Source organism: Rousettus aegyptiacus, unplaced genomic scaffold (assembly GCF_014176215.1).
Source record: "Rousettus aegyptiacus isolate mRouAeg1 unplaced genomic scaffold, mRouAeg1.p scaffold_m13_p_1, whole genome shotgun sequence".
NCBI lineage: Eukaryota > Metazoa > Chordata > Mammalia > Chiroptera > Pteropodidae > Rousettus > Rousettus aegyptiacus.
The window spans coordinates 16,617,408-16,633,345 of record NW_023416284.1 but is presented as its reverse complement, the minus strand read 5'-3'; the positions used below and the strand labels follow the sequence as shown (position 1 = coordinate 16,633,345).

General features: G+C 47.2%; 1 pseudogene; it reads right to left on the bottom strand.

Moving 5' to 3' along the window:
- Nucleotides 1-683: 683 nt before the first annotated feature.
- Nucleotides 684-802, bottom strand: LOC118605345 (annotated as a pseudogene).
- Between the last annotated feature and the right edge of the window lie 15,136 nt (nucleotides 803-15,938).

Sequence of the window (15,938 nt, the reverse complement as noted above, 5' to 3'; positions counted from 1 at the left end):
ACAGAAAAGGCACTGGGCATGGAGCCACGAGACCAGAGTTCAAGAGGAAGAAGAGACCACGAGGATTGCTCAGGGGTAGGGGAGCCTGGGCAGGATGGGGTCCCAGAACCAGGGAGCGGAAATGATGTTGTCAGACATCAAGAGGGCAAAAGGGATGGGGACCTAGAGGAGGGGGCCCAGTGAGTGCGGCAGGGCCTGCATGAGGGTGCGGAAGCCTGGGAGGGGCCTCGGGGACAGGCCTGGAGCTTGGTGAAGGTATGAGAATTATAGTCGTAAAGAAGGAGGATGGGGAAAACAAGGCCGGCTGAGGAGGTTCCTCCCTGGGAACTGCTGCCTCAGCCCAAATTCAAGTCAGGCAATAGGAAGGACTCCCTGGCTGGGAAGGGTGGGAGGCCCTGGCCCAGGTGAATCCAAGCATTTCTGTCTCAAGACAAGGGACTGAACACAGTGACTTCTGGAGGCCCCTTTCTAATGGCTGAACAAAAAGAGCAGTCTTCTCTAAACTGAATGAGGAAGGGAGGCGAGCTTCTTAGAACAAGTATGGGCGGGAGTGGGGGGTGGGCGGGGGGGGGGCGGGGAGGAGGAGGGAGCGCTTGCATCAAGGTCAAGAGCTCAGACTTGATTTAAAAAAAAAAAAAAAAAAAATATATATATATATATATATATATATATATATATATATATGCCTACAGCACCTGGTATTCCAAGGTGGTCTCCTATCCAAGTACTAACCAGGCCTGACCCTGCTTAGCTTCTGAGATTAGACAAAATTGGGCACATTTAGGGTGGCATGGCCATAAACTAGGAGCTCAGACTTGAGCTAGGCTCCCTCCCTGTGTTACAATCCCAGTCTCATCACTAACCAACTGTGTAACTAACCTCGAGTAAGCTACTTAACCTCCCTGTGCCTCAGTTTCCTCATCTGTAAAATAGGAGCAATAGTAGTATCTACCTCTTAGGGCTCTTATGAAGTTTTAGTTAATGAATTGAAATGTGTGAAGTGCTCAGAACAAAGTGCCTGGAACAAGGCGAGAATTATATGTGTTAGATAAAAGAAACAAAAGATATTAGTGACTTTCTTTTGAGAGCCTCGTGGGCACTGGGCACTGGGCACTGGGCCAGGTTCTTTATTTACATTACCTCTAATCCCCACATTCCTCTATAAAATAGTTCTTTTAGTTCCCATTTTACAGATAAAGAAATTAAGACCCGGAAACGTGAAGGCGCTTGCCTGCGTCGACCTAGGCTGACTCCCTCAGCCCTCTTTACTACATTATGTTGCTGTTTCTCCATCGCAAAGGCAGGCGGATGGACAACATGGCTTTCCGGAGGCCTATCTTGGACCTTCACACCCACACTCACAGCCAAAGACACTTCCAGTGTGTAAACCACTCTGGGCTGATCAGAGCCTGGGAAGATCTCCCAGTCGTACAGTGTAACTAATAACTCAGAGCCACAACCATCTCATTAAGCAATTACCTCTGGGAGCGCCAAGGCAAAGACATGATCTCACTGGCCATTTTTCACCACGCTGCCGCTGGGCATGGAGGTAATGGCAGTAATCACGGCGGTGGTAGTGGTGACGCTGATGGTGACATCGAGTGACGGAAAAGATGATGGTTCTGTCAGATCTTGATGTTGGCAGAGGAGGTGACAGGGCTGGTAATTGACTGGTGGGAGTTAAGGTGATGGCTAATGATGGTGGGAGGTCCTAGTGTTGACGGAGAGGCGACAGTGGTGGCGATGAGTTGTGCAATAAACCCAGTGGCTGGGCCCTGAGTCTCCACTCCATCCTGCTAGATGGAGAGGTTAAAAAGCCAATAACTGCATTGCCCTCCCTCACAGCCTTTGTATAGGGAACAGGCCATACCTTTTAAATTCATTCTAGAAAGACTGGGAGCGGCTTCTTAAATGCAGCTTCCTGAATTCTGGATTGAAGCTTCAGGGCTGCGTTCTTGAATTCACAGCTCCGGAGGTAGTGGCTTTCTTGGTGGGTCAGTTCTGCATAATTCTAGGAGTCGTTCCTGGAGGCCTGGCTCATTCAACCTCTCCAACAATTGTCCTGCGTTAAATACCTTCCTGCAAAAACACCAAAGGGGTATTTCCGTTTCCTGCTCTGAACCCTGACAAATACAGTTCCATAGCCAAGTTAAAGCTTGAGGTAACAAAAATGGTGATGTGGATGGCAACGGTGTCTGGTGAGGACCATGGGGCTAGTTCGATGGCTGTTTGCTCTTGGGACTGATGGAAGTGGTGATAGCGACAATGTCTGGTGGTGGAGGTAGGCGGTAGCAAGAGGTCTTGGGTGCAAACAATAAAATCCGACTCTGGCTGACTTATGAAGAAAAGGAAGATATTGAGGAGCTCCCCGGACGGATACAAAGCCTGGAGATCCCAGTTCAGATCAATGACAGGAACAAAGGAAGTGACAGCATTGGACAGACCAAGTCCCATTGCAAGACACCTGGGCACAACTGTCACAATCAGATACCACATTGATCACTGCTACCAAAGCCCACCTTTCTGAGCAAATTCTAAACCTTCCTATCTCTGCATCACTTGTTCAAGATTCAAAATCTTGGGCTGAAACATCCACTTGGCCGAGCCCAGGTTATGTGCCCTTGTCCTACTTGCTAGGGAGTGGGAGAACGGGTCTATGGTCCCTCTCGGCTTCAGTAGTAGGCAGTAGGGCCATCAAGATTCACACAGCAGGGCTTTCCCCTAAAGAAAACGGGGTTTGGATGAAGGCCAGCCAAAACGCACAAAAGCTCACTCAGTAGGTCGGTGGAGATGACAGAGTCAAGAGGCTGAGAGGAGATGCTACCTTCCTTGTTAAAACCGGACCAAGATTGGAAGCAGCCAGACCTTTCAACCCTAAGCGAAAGCTCTTCGCGATCACCCAGGACCTTCTGCTGCTACGACCACAGGTGCCCCTGTGGACTTCGGTCCACCTTTCACACTCCGGCCAAGAAACGGGCAGACGGGACACTGCCCCTTCCCTTTATAGCCCAGTGTACAGCGGGAACCTAAGACATTCAAACAAGATGTTATCAGTGGCCCAGGGAGAACAGAGGGGAAAGAGGCACAGACATCTATTAGTTTATTCCATGTCCATTTATCTGGCACCAACCAGGTACCAGACCCAGCAGAGAATGAGGGCCCTGCCCCATGAAGCTTACAATCTAGTGGGGGTGACAGTCAAACCAGTAACACACAAGCAGGTAAGGCAACGGCGGGGCTGGAGACACAAGGAGGATGTGATGGAGGGGGCAGGGGCTGCCCCTTAAGAGGGGAGGTCAGGGAAGGAGTCCGAGCTGGAGCCGGGAAGATGAGCCGCCAGACTTGCGTGCAGAAATTTAAGACAAGTGTGGGCTCCAAGTCCCTGAGACGAGAACAAGCTCGTTGTGCTTGTGGAAGAGAAAAGTGGCCAGTGAAGCTGGAGCATAAGGAGCCGGGGGCCGGACGAGGAGATAAGGTTAAAATCAACCCGGTAAAGGTCACTTCATTCGTCCGTGGGAAGCCGCTAAGGCCTGTCTTTTGATAAGAGGAGGGTCTAGTCCTCAGGCATGAATCAGGAAGGAGAAGGTGGGCGCAGCGCAGACAGGTGTACAGATTCAGTGGTGGTAAGGTGAGGGCTTCTCCCACGCTGGGCTCCTGTGTCCTCCATGAGGTACGAGGCTAGGTCATCACTGCACAGGGGCAGGGGGAGAGTAGCAGGACATGAACTTATTAGGTCACGTAAGTTTTTCAGTGTCCTGGCTGGAGCGATACAGCCCTGAGAAACTCAGGCCCTAATCAGCTCTCTGCTCTTGGGTAGCTCCTGGCAGTTTCTCCAGCGGGCAGAGGCGCTTCTTGACTGACCCTGCCCCAGTTACTGAGAAGAGGCCAGCGGTAGCAACCAAAGCCTCAACCATCATGATAACAATTTCAACTACAGCCACAATCATCATCGCTGTCATTTTCACACCAATAGGCACAAGGAGAAAATAGGACATCCTTGAGGGCACCCTGACACTGTGAGCTAGCAGGAACCCCGTCCCTTCCTGGGCCTGTGGAAAGCAATGGGACAGTCCTGGGTCAGAGCCAGTGGTATGCTGGAGCCCATTCATACCGGCATACAAGCGCCAGTCCCATGAATCTCTTCCCAGCTCAGAATGCAGTGACATCACATGGGTAACTTGAAATCAACCACGGTGGAGGACTTTTGGTAATTTTTCCCAGCTATCCTTGAGGACTGTGAAAGACTCTGATTCCCACCACTTACCTCTCTAAACTCGAGACTGGAGCAGGACCAGCAGAAGGAGCCAGCCAATTATGTGCATAGAGTCCTAAAGGGTAGGATGTGTGGTGGAGGGATGTAGTGGAGATGGGAGGTCACCTCCCTGCAAGACACACCCAGTGGTGGACCTGAGACCTAGGGCATTAGCTCAGGGGCATCGCCTTGACCAAGGCCTCCGCTCCGGCCCGGGAGCCTAAGGCCTGCAGTCCCAGCTGGGCTGCCTGACTCATCCTCCTGAAATCAGAATCCTAGACTGGGTCTGGGAGGGACCGTGCAGCTTCTCCCAGCTCCCTGATCCCAGGATGAGCCCTGACCTTGGTCATGAACTGGGCCTGACCCCGGTGATAAAGCTCTCTACCCAGGCCCAGAGTAAACCCCACCTGGATTCTGGGTCGAGCATTGATCAGGCCACAGAAAACACACCCTCACTGCCATCTGCACCTGACACAGGCCCCAACTCAGCCCTAGAATCACAACAAGCCTGGCCCTTGAGCCCAAAAGGGAGCAAGCCTGGAGCGGGGTTGGTCCAGCCAGCACTGTTCAGTCACTGTACTGGGGCTTGAGCTAATGCCTGGGAAACAAACCTGAAAAACAAAACCAAATTAAACCCTACCACCAGCTCCTCCTTGTTTTGTCGACAGTGTTCCTCTTAGGAAATAAAGCCTAAAGGTTATTAATTCTCTGTTCTAGGGCCCTAACCTCCCCTCCCACGGTCCCTGCTGGGCTCCCTCTTTGATTTGGAAGATTCTTGCCCTAAACCCTTCCTTCTCACTGCCCCCATGTAGCCTCCACAAGGAAAACGAGCTGTGAAGTCCCATGAACTTCATCTGAGAGCCCAGGGGGCAGAGCCCATCACCTAATCTGCCTTATTGGTTGGGGCAAGACCTTTCTCCTCTCTGAGCCTCAGTTTCCCCATCTATACAGTCATGTGCCACTTTATGACAGGGATATGTTCCAAGAAGTGCATCATTAGGTGATTGTGTCATTGTGCGAACATCGTAAGAGTGCACTTACACAAACCTAGCCGGTAGAGCCTACAACACACCTACACTGTACAGTATAGCTTATTACTCTGTAGGGGACGAAAAATCATTTTCCCTCGACCCTTCTGGGTGAGACATCCCTGTAATAAAAGACAGATTGACAGGAGAAAACAAACCAAACTTTAATAACATCTATACCTCCTGTAAACATGGTGAGACCCAGGAAAACTGAGTAACTTGCCAAAATTGTTGAAGCAATCATCTTAAATATCATCTTCAGCTGAAGGCGAAAGATGTTGGGGATGGGGAAATCAGTTATGGGGGGCTCCCAGGAAAAGTACAGGAAATGGGGGTAAGGTTGTTTTGCTGGTTTAAGTTATGGGCTTCTGCATGGATAAGAGTTCCTAGAGATAAGGTCACCCCCTCTTCCTGGTTCAGAGAAGGAGACACCCTTACAAATGGATATTTTTGTTACAAATGCAAATATCTTACAAAGGAAAACCTCTACTTGGTAAGTAGCCTAAAGTAATCCTATGTCACAGAGAGGCACTCTAGGATGACAAATTCTGTTTCCCTACGGCTCCTCAGCCACAAACCTGTATAGCATGTTACTGTACTGAATACTGTAGGCAGTTGTAACACAACAGTATTTGTGTAATGCATTGTGCTACAAAGTCGCCATGGCTACAAAGCTAAGACGCCACCTGGCAACAGGAATTTTTAGCTCCATTATAATCTTATGGGACTAGCATCATATAGGTCCATGGTTGACCCAAACAGCACCCTGTGGCTCATGACTATATAGTGAGAGACTTACCTTCCAGCTCTAAAGTCCAAAGTTAAGGACCCAGATGGAAATTTAGGGCCCCGTGTTCAAGGTTTAGAAGGGTTGTACTTCCTGGATAATTCAGCCTCCTGAGACCCAGGAAACTTTTCCTAAAACATGTGAGGAATATCGGGTTCAAGTCCCAGGGTTCCTCTTAGCTCTAGTACCTTGTGCTAGTGACTTGGCCTCTTTGGGCCTCAGTTTTCTCATTTGTTGAAAGGCAATAACACCAAGGTTGTGAGGATCAAATGAGATGATGGCGAGAAAAGTGCTTTGTAAACTGTAGAGTTTAGACCTCATGGAAGAGGGGTAGTTGTAATTAATCGTTGTTGTTATGGTTTAATGTTTTGCCTTTCGGCAGAGGACCAGGATTGGATCAGTCTGGCCCAGGTTTTTGGTGGGAGACCTCCTCAGAGCCTCCCCAGGACCCACTACCCCTGCCCTGCCCAGAACCAGTTCAGGCCCAACATAAGCCTCCTGCCTGGCCTCCTAGCCTCCGGGCTCGACAAATCTCCCTCACTGGCCACCACGGGATTAGGGCTTTAGAGCTGCACTGTCCGTGGGGATCCTCAGATCTCATCCCTCTTTATACTGGCCTAGACAGGAGAGGGGCTTGCCCCAAGAGGTGCACAACACATTAGCGGCAAAGCTAGACCTCAAACCCAGACCTCTCATTCCTACAAGACTCTACCTTAGCCTCTGAAACGGAGTGCCCTGGAATCCCCAGAGCGGCAATGCCGCAGCTGGTACCCCAAGTCAGCAGGCCCTGGCCAGACCCTCAACTCTAAGAGAGAGAGAGAGAGAGAGAGAGGAACTGTCCAAGGGATACCTCCACAACTGTCATGCCCCACTGGGCTCCTGCCTCCTCCAGGAAGCCTTCCCTGACTGGCACTGGAAGTGAATTCACTCCCACATCCCTCCTTTGACAGAAAACCTGCTTAAAGATGAAAAGTATTTGCCTATCCGCTAACCCCTAGACTGGATTTATTCATGGAAGGAGAAGAGTTGAATTCATCTGGGCTCCCTGCCTCAGGGGCCCAGTCCAGGCCGAGGACAAAGGGAAGGAGGGAAGAATGGGAGAAAAGGCACTAGGAGGGCAGGTGGGGCAAGTGATCAGTGCCCTGGAAATTACTGACCCAAACTGCGGCAGGAGAGAGGGTGGGGCTGGCAGGAGTCCCCCCTCCCCCCCTACACACAGCTGCCCCACCCACTCAGACGTCAATTCCCGCGGCCTCCCTCCCTCCCCCGCGGCTCATTCCCTAGGGCAGGTTCCTCCCGTGGGAACTGCTGTCTCCGCAGCGGACGCCCAGCCACGTGTGTGCCAGGAATGAGGCTGGGCTGCAGGGCGAGCACTTTCCTGGGCAGCTGGGAAACCCCCGACAGGGCTGCCCCTTGCTGAGGCCTAGAGAGTGGGCGGCTAGGGGCGGCGTCTGCACTGGGCCCAGGGAGCTGGACGCATCCTTCTATGGGGTGGTGAGCAGCAGCGGGACGGCACCTGGGAGCGGGTTAGAGATGCAGACTCTCAGGTCCTTCTCCAGACCTGCTGATTTAGAATCTCCGGGTGACTCCTATGCACGTTCCAATTTGAGAAGCCGTATTCTACAAGAATCTGCCTGTGCATTTACAAGTTAAAAAAAAAAAAAAAAAAAAAGACATGTACAAACTTTCAGTTGTAAAATAAATAAGCCTGAGGATGTAACATACAGCATGGTAACCATAGTTAATAATACTGTATTGCATATTTGAAAGTTGCTAAGAAAGTAGATCTTAAAAGTTCTATGTCACAAGAAAAAAAAAATTGTACTCTATACTGATAGACTAGACTTTCTGTGGTAATCATTTTGCAATATATACAAATATCGAATCATGGTATATACCAGAAACTTACATAATGTTACATGTCAGTTATATCTCGATAAAAAAATAAAACCATGAAAAAAGATTACCTTCCTTTTATTTGTTTACATTTCAACATTATCTTGATTTTTTTTTTCAAAATTAAGAGTGTATAAATAGGATATATTATCTATGAATTGCATCTCATTGCAGGGAAGAAGATATTGCACAATATTTCTTATAAAGGAAGGTGGGGTCTGCGGGGGCTAGGAACCTACTGAGAGCACCCCACTCCCGTTTCTAGTTGGCAACATCGGCCCTGAGGAGACACAAATGGGAGCGAGCAGCACGTGGACCCGAGAAGCTTACACTCTAGCAGGGGATGAGACACAGTGAACCTCACTCTTCTCACCCATGAAATGGGCTCAGCCAGCAGTCATTTCCACCTGCCTCCCCACCGCGGCACTGGACAGGCTCAAAGGAGCTTGGGGATGAGGAGGGGCTGTGTGAGCTGCCTTGCACCTGGGGGAAGTGAAGTGCAGGGGTGCCCTGCTCACAGCTCTGCCCTCTGGTGCCTCTCCCTGTTTTCCAGAGTCCAGCCCCGAGCCTCCTGGGTCTCTCCCAGAGCTTCATCCTCCTCTGTGGCTTCATTCTCTCTTCCTCCTTCCTCCCTGCCCCTGTGCAAAACAAACACACACACAAATAAAAACAAAACAAAACAAAACACCCATCTGAGCCTTGCTTAGAAAACTAGCCCTGATTCTAGGGAGAGCAAGCGTGCTTTGAATGCTGACTACATGCCAGGCATCGCTCACACACTGGGTTTTTTATGCTGCCCTGAGATAATGACCCAATGAACAGATGAGGAAACTTAGGCTCAGCAAAGGGGAGTGTCCTGTACTCAGGACACTCTGCCAGTAAGAGGCTGAGATAAAATAGGAATTCAAGCTTTTGGTTCCCACTACACTAGGAATCCTAGGCTGGAAAGCAAGAACCAAGTTTCAGGGACATTGAGAGGACTCCCCACGTTCCCCATTCAAAGTTCCATGTCAGAAACCTGGCTATGGCCACACTGCACCATTCCCTGCAAGATCTGGTTCTAGAATAGTGCTCAAGTATCCCTGTACTCATTCCATGAATATTTATTGAGCTCTGAATAATTGTCAACACAGTTCCAGGAGGTAGGACACACAGAAAACAAGAACAGACAAAATCCCTGCCCTTCTGAAGAAGCTTCTGTTCAAACAGGAAACGAGCAATGAATAAGTAAGTAGATGATGTGTAGATGGTGTTGAGTGCTATGGAAACAGCTGGGGCGGGGAGTGGTGTTCTGGAGGCCATTTTAATTGGGTAGTTAGGGAGGCCCTTCTAAGGACACACTGAGAAAAAGATGGGGAGAAACTGGGGGTGAAGCCATGTGGCTATCGAGGGCGAGATGGTGTTGGGACGGATGAAAGAGCAATCTCAAAGGCCCTGAGGGGGGAGAGGAACTTCAAGGAAGCCAGCGTGCCTGTGACTGATGGTGGGGGGGATGGGGATAGGGGCAGGGTATCCCTTAGAACCCGTGGCAATAGGAAGGACTTGGGCTTTTACTCCAAGTGAGATGGAGGCATTAAAACAACATGATATGACTTGTGTTTTAAAAGGATTGGTCTGGCCGCTCGATTGAAACAGACTGTAGGAGACAAGTGCAAGGGGACCAGTAGGGAGACTCTGATAATCGAGGACAGGGGTCAATGGCCATGAAGGTGGCAGTAGCTGAGGTGGGGTAGGTGAAATGGGATCACATTCCATCTGTATTCTGAAGGCAGAACTAACAGGACTTTGCAGAGAAATTGGATGTGGGATATGAGAGAAAAAGGAGTAAAAAAATGACTTTGAGTTTTCAGCCCAAGAACTGGAAGTTGCTGTTTGCTGGGGGAGGAGCAATTCAATGCAAGAATTCAGCTTTGGATAAGCAAAGTTTGAGAAGGCTATAAACATACAAGTAGAGATTTTGAGTAAAATTAAATAAATGAGCCTGGAGTTTGGGACAGAGCTCTGGACTGGAATATATACATTTGCGATTTGCCAGCACACAGATGACATTTAAAGCTTAAAATTGGATGAGATCAACAAGGGAGTGAGTGCAGACAGAAAAAAAGAGGACCAGAAAGTGGGTCCCGGGCATTTCACTGTTTAGAGGCGGATGAGAAGGGAACCGCAAAACAGCAGTCAGTGAAGCAGAAGAAAAATCAGTACAGTCAGATGTCTTCAAAGCCAAGTGAAGAAAGTATTTCAAAGAGGAAGGAATGATCAGCTGTGTCACAGGCAATTTATAGGTCTAGTAAAATACGAGGATGAAGAACTGATCATTAGAATGGGAGAAAATTTTGCAAATCATATATCTGATAAGGGACACGTATCTAGAATATATAAAGACCTCTCAGGGCTCAACAATAATTTTTAAAATAATGCAATCAAAAACTGGCAAAGGGTTTAAATAGACATTTCTCTAAAGATACAGATGGGTCAATAAGCACATGAAAAGATGTTCAATATCATTAACCCTCAGAGAAATGCAAATTAAAACCAAGATAAGATACCACTTCAAATCCACTACAATGGCTATAATCAGAATGGTAGATAATAACAAGTGTTGACAAGGATGTGGAGAAATTGCAATCCTCATATGCTGATAGTAAGAATGTAAAATGGTGCAGCTGCTTTGGAAAATAGTCTAACAAGTCCTTAAATAGTTAAACATAAAGTTACCTTATGACTAGTAATTCCACTTCTAGGTATATAACCAAGAGAAATTAAAACATACATCCACACAAAACCTCATACGTGTATAATGCCAAGAGAGAAGCTTAATGTAAACTGTGGACTTTGGGTGATTATGATGTGTCGATGAAAGTTCATCATTTGTAACCAATGGACCACTCTGGTGGGGTTTTGTTAATAATAGAGGAGACTGTGTGTATGTGGAGGCAGAGGCTGTAAAGGAAGTCTCTGTACCTTCCTCTCAATGAATCTAAAACTGCTCTGGAAAAAAAAGTTAAAAGAGAACTTGTATATGAATATTCATAACAGCATTCATCAACTAATGAATGGATAAATAAATATATCCATGAACTGTTATTTAACAATACAGAAAAAAATGAAATACAAATAAGTGCTACAACATAGATGTACCTTGAAAACATTATGCTAAGTAAAAGAAACAAGTCACTAAAAAACACATATTCTATGATTCCATTTATATAAAATGTCCAGAATACGCCAATCTATACAGAGACAGAAAGTAGTTTAGCGGTTCCCTAGGGCTGTAAGCTGAGGGAGTTGAGAAAATGGGAAGTGACTGCGAAAGGGTACAGAGTTTCTTTTGGGTGTGATGAAAATGTCCCAACATTGATTATGGTGCTAGTTGAATAACTATGTGAGTGTACAAAACAGCACTGAGTTGTACACTTTATACGGGTGAAGTGTATGTTATGTGAATTTATCTCAATAAAGCTATTACCCAAAAAATAATGATTGAATTTAGCAGTGTGAAAATCACAGGTGACCTTGACAAAAGCAGTTTGAGTGGGGGGGGGGGGCTAAAGCCTGATGGAAATGTGTTCAAGAGACAGCAGAATGAGTGAAGGCAAAAAGTACAGACATTTTCAGATTTTTGCTATATAAAGAAATAGGTTAAAGGGGAGGGAGATGTGAGGTCAGAGAGGATATTTTGGTTTGGGTTTTGGGTTTGTTTTTTGTTGTTGTTTTTTGAGATGCAAGAAATTATGTCTTAATGCTGTTTGGAATGATACAGTAAAGGGGAAAACGGATGGAATGAAGTCCTTGAGCAGATGAGAGGCAGGGAATCAGATATATAAGTGGAGGGGTAGCTGCGAGATGAGCAAGTGAATTCACCCAAGCAGCAGGAGGGAGGATAAAAATGTGGCCCAGACCCAGTGATTGGGTAGAGGAAGTGTTGGGAGCCTGCAGAAATTCTCTTTTGATTGCTTCTGTCAGTGAAGTAGGAAGTAAGGTCATCAGCTAAGAGGGAGGAAAGCTGTCCGGAATTGAGGACAGAAGAGAATATAAGACATTGTCTATGGGGTTGCGGGAGATTGAAAGGACCGAATAATATGGTAGGTTCGCCAGCCAGCACCCTGAAGGATGGTGAGCATGACGTTAAAGCGAGACCAGTCAGCAGGGCTGTATGTCTTTCTCCAGCTTCAGTCAACTGTGTGGGTGCAAGCGCCAAGTTGGATTAACAAGGGTGTGGTTTTGCCAGGTGGGTGCAATTTAACGAGAGACGAGCAAGAGGTTGAGGCTGTTTGCAAGGAAGTAATTATAATCATGGTCCATGGAATCTAAGCTGGTTAAGGAGGAAAGTCAGGGAGGTGAGGAACAGTGGGGAAAAAAGGTGGGAGGATAATTGGATAGAAGGTTCTGGTGGGCCAAGAAACCATTGGAGCCTGGGTTGCAGAGAAAGTAAGCAAGAAAGACAGGAGGTGGTATTAGCAGCATGGGATACTTGGCATTGAAATTGTGCTGGGTAGGGGGGGGTGCAATTATTGGTGACAAGGTCCAGGAAATGACCTTGGCCGTGAGGGGCTGAGGCAGGGTGGAGGACAAGAACCGTAGTAGTAGGGGACGGGTGACTCACCGTAGGGAAGGATCATCTGTATATAATTGAACAAACCAAGTCATTCTCAGAGGCAGTGCCCTAGGTAAGGCATGGGCTGGGGATTCAGCCAGACCTACATGTGAAGCTCCTTTCTCCAAATGCGGGGCCCTGCACAAATTAGTTTCTCTGAGCCTCAGTTTCCTCTTGTGCAAAGTAAGAGATCGCTTCTGTGTCCAAAAATTATGTTCTAAAAATTGGATGAGAAACTTTGGAAAGTGACTAGTGTGGTTCCAGGTTCGGGGTGCTCGGTAATGTGACCTGATCCCAGAATGTTCTTGTCTGGATCCCAGAGCTGAGGAGGGGCGGATGTAGGGACCAAGACTCTTCCAAGGAAACTTGTTCCCTTCCCACCACCTCAAATCATACAAGGTGGGAATGGAATAGACTAACTCCTATTTCACTCCATTTTACAAAATAGGAAACAAGTCCAGCTAGGGAAAAGTGACTTATCTATGTCATAAGACTCAATTAGCATAGAGAGTAAGTTCCCTTTTAAAATCGATTAATGTCAAATTAAGATGGGAAATTTGTACAGGGGGAGAGAGGCTCATACATAACATTTGAAAACCAGTTGGTCTCTGCAGGATGTACCCCAGCCACCACTCCCCTCCATTCACTGGGGCAATTAAAAGTTGGTTTGGTGAACATGAAAACTCTACTGAGTACACCCCTGCTCTCTCTCATCTTCTCTCTCCTCTTCCTGCATCCCGCAGTCACTTCCACCCCCATCACAGCAATGTTCGGGTCCTATAATTGGGCAAACATTGAACCAATTTGCTTGAGAACAGAAGTATCTGAAAGAGTGATTCACAATGCATGAATTTGTTAATTACTCTTCCTAGCCCAGGTAGAAGGAAGGAGAAAGGAAAACATAGATCTCTATGTTTCCTTCCTTAGAGAATTTGATTCAAGTGTGTGGGAGTGGGTACAGCACCAGACTCCCCCCACAAAGCCTTGCCTTTGTGTAGTTCCAGACCTAGCCGGTCTCCCTGGGGGAAATCCCTTATGCTTTCTGGACCCCAGTTTTCCCATCTATAAAGTACAAAGAGAGTGAACAAAATGAGTGTCAAAAGACTTCCCAGCTCAGGCCATCGGGGTTCTAGGAACGTGTTAGCTTAGCACCTTCTCTGCTGCCCTGACTGTTCAGGAAGAAGTATGAGGAGATAGGGTAGAAGTGGATCCAGCAGACACAATGGAAATGTCACCTCATTAGGAAGTCCTTCCATGATTACACCATTTAATGATGGACACGGACATCTCCATTTCTCTCTCTCTTTCTCTCATTCTTGTTATAGCTCTCTTTTTTCAGTCTCATACACACAGAGTTGCTCTCTCTCTTGTGCGTATGGTTTTTTTTTCTTAGCACTATCTAAAATGTCATATATTTGTTTACTTGACTACTATCTTTCTATACTAGAATCTAGAAGGGCAGGAACCTTGCCTATCATCTCAAAACCTAACCCAGCACCTGCTACATAGTAAGTACTTAGTATATATGTGTTGGTTGAGGAATGAATGAATAAATAGATGGATGGATGGATGGATCTTGTGGGTGGTGCCAGAGCTGTGTCAAGCATGACTGTGATATGTGCCAACTCTTCCATGAGGTGCAGTTGGAAAATAGGTCTCTGGAGTCAAGAGACCTGGATTTGAGTCCCACACTGCCAATTAGTGGTTGTATAACCTTAGGCATTTCACTTGACTTCTCTAAACTAAGCCTTGGTTTCTTCATCTGTAAATTGAGGGTAATGATCCCGCATCTCTAGGTGTATTTTTAGTATGTAACGTGACCTAGTGAGCAGCAGGTATTCAGTAAATGTTAGTTTTCTTGCCTCCACCAGGGCATGGAAGTTGTAGGTCAAAGGTTTGGAGCTTCTGGGCTCAGCCGCAGGAGATTTCTTATCTATTTATCTTTCAAGAGAAGATAAAACAGTGCAGGGGACTTGCCCAAAGTCACACAGACAAGGTGTGGGGCTAAGCAGCAGCTCCTCTCCCTGGAGGCCAGAGGAAGCCCCAGAAAACTGACAAGATGGAGAGAGGGGGCAAGGGCAGGATCTTGTTTGGGCTGGGCTTCTAGAAAGAGGAAGTGGCTGCTCTAGTCTGAGAGTTTAGTCCTAGCTTTATCAGAAGCAAGCTGGTGACCTTGGAATGTAGTCTGTCTTTTCTAGGTCTTGCCTTCTCCTTCTGTGCATTGGACATATTACCCCTTGCCCAGCCTGCCTTACAGAATGGGAGTGTTAGGAGAATGATATTTAATTCAATATAGTGTTAGGAGCATGATATTTAAGAGAGAATATTACAGTGATGAATCAGACAGACTCAGTTTCTAAAATTTTGCCACAAGCACATATATTTAAAATCAGAAAAAAAGATTAAAAGTAACAATAATAATAAGTTGTATCCCTCTGGGCTCTGTAAAGGGGAAAAGAAAAACATGTAAACATATTATTTCAAAAGAACATGTGAAAATGTTTGACCAACTCTAAGTAATCAAACCAAAATTTTAAAAATGTTTATTGAGTATCTTCTTTCGGGCAGATGAGGAAATTGGCTTAGAGAGGTATAGCGACCTGCCTAGTAGCACACCGGACCTGAGAAGGCTGAGAATATGCTGATAGGAAAGATTCCCACCAGCCACCCAGGAAGCTCCTGCCAGTCGTAGCTGCAGAAGGTCCTGAGACACTGGGTCAAGAAGACCAAACCCCCAGCTTCAGCTTCTCTCCATTCTCCCTTCTGGCAAAGGTCCTGTGTCTTCGCAGGTGTAGTGGAAAGGGCATGCACTCACAGATCCTATAGCCCTGGGTCTGCACCAGAGCCCAACTTGTTCGCTATGTGATCTTGGGGGAGCCATGTCCCCGCTCCGAGTAGGTTTCCCCTCCTCTGAAAGTGAACACTGAGGCTGGCCGGGCGGCAGTTAGCAAGGGCCAACCAAGACAGTGTGTTAAAAAAGTTTCTACTCAGGTTTAGTCTGAGTTAGCTACTTTTCTTTGACTCCGGAAGATTGTGGGAAAGCAGGAGGAGAGCTGTGAGGGGTTGAACAAGTAGCACAATCTCTCTGGGTTTCTAAAACTAGCTGATGACTAGGGCCAGGCCAGGTGCTTACTAAATTCCTTCTAGAGCAAAAACAAACAGACAACAAAAACAAAAACAAAAACAAAACCTGGGATTTCTTAGTGGTTTAACTCCACTACAAACTCTACTGGTCACGTCCCTTCCTCTTGCCGCTAGAGGTCGCAAGTCCCTTTAGGTCCAGGCCCTGCTCCGCTCGGGCCAATCACTGTGAACAGAAGTTCTTTAAGGACCAAAGGAGGGAATTCAGCCCGAAAAGGAGGGCGGGGCAGGGGCGTGCCT